The following is a 1,535-nucleotide window of genomic DNA, read 5'->3' as shown; positions in this document are numbered from 1 at the left end:
TAATTAAATCATGGCTGACAAGTCATGAGCTGGAGGATGAGCGAGGTCATCTCCAACAAGACCGTACATGGGTACGAGCGCATGAGAGCCGCCCTGAAGGCAGCCTTCAATTGCTGCAACTGTGCCTCGTCAAGGCGATTGGTAATAATATCACTTTCCCCGGAAGCCGAGATGTCGGGGAACTAACATGGTGTCCGCAGGGTTTGAGCTGGAACCAGGTCGCACCAATGGCGAAATTCTTCATCATCCCGTGCGGGGAAAGCAGTGTCCGACTTGTAGTCGACTTCCTCCAACTCGAGGAAATCCGTTGCCCGGGGTGGGCGCGGTGTGTGGTGCTCAGTTGCCGGGGGTTTGGGATGTGCTTCCCGTGAAGCGTCCGGAGATGGACCATGTGCAGACAAGAAGAAGGGCTTTGACCGCGGGCGCCCTCGGAACCAGCTAGGCTGGGTGTTTTGCGTGTCGTAGACACAGGGCTCATAGAGCGGGTGTCTCAGACACGCGTGCCTCGCATGAGGCGACCGTTAAATGTGAATTGAATATATTCACAATTTTAATCGGGAAGATTGTAACGGGGCTACACGAACCCTTGTATGAAAGGGCGGGTCACACAAGATGGTGTGACCGAACATAGGTGTGTATTACACAATTAGTGTAGTCACACAGTGGTGTGGCTACACCGTAACAAGAAGCCACCACGTGGCAGGATTGCCAGTAGTAATACATATTACTATATCAATTAGGTTTTGCTATTTTAATTAGGTATTACTATATTAATTAGAAAAACCTAGGGTTTAAGATTTGGCGGCTATGCCGCAACGAAAACAGTTTAAAACAGTTTCGTTTTTGAGCAAAAGTATTCGTTTGTCTTGGTAAGGCTTTGATACTTAGAAGTATCGGATTGTGACCCGCTACACTTGTACTGGTTCTTTGAACGGATGTAATGTCGGTGACCTTTACTTAGCTTCCTCTGAGCAAAGAGCTTCGCACCCCCGCTACCCCCGCTGCAATGACCGTCTCTGAGAAAGGAGCTGCCGCCATGACAGCAACAGAATTCTCTTTACTTGGGCACAGTCAGCAAATTCTTGCGACTCTTGAAATGTAAACAAGAACTCTGGCCGCGCATTTGTCGCCTAAACACGACCAGTACCGGCGATGCCTGTTCCAAATATGTGACATACGTAACTACACGTTAACTGCCTATTCTCGCCCACAGCCTTGAATATGGAGACCACTGCCACGACGCGCTGTTGCCCCTTAGCGAGCATGACCAAAACTAGGTTCACGTCAACCTCGTTTACCCACAAAGATATTTATCTCAGACTTTGAATTCTGTGCTCTTGCAGACGCCAGTCAAGGTTGTATATTACATAGCCGGTGGCGATTGCCGACTTTGTTCTTGAGCCACCAATTATGTATTTCTTTCAAAAAAAAACAGAGATAGCAGCCTATTAAATGTGTCTTGTTGTCCCAAGAGCACATAGTGCAGCGGGGCTGCCGTAGCTTAGCGCTTGAGGAAGCGTAATTTAGGTCACCGG

This window comes from Plasmopara halstedii (assembly GCF_900000015.1).
Source record: "Plasmopara halstedii genome assembly, contig: Scaffold_658, whole genome shotgun sequence".
NCBI lineage: Eukaryota > Oomycota > Peronosporomycetes > Peronosporales > Peronosporaceae > Plasmopara > Plasmopara halstedii.
This window is presented reverse-complemented; position numbering follows the sequence as displayed.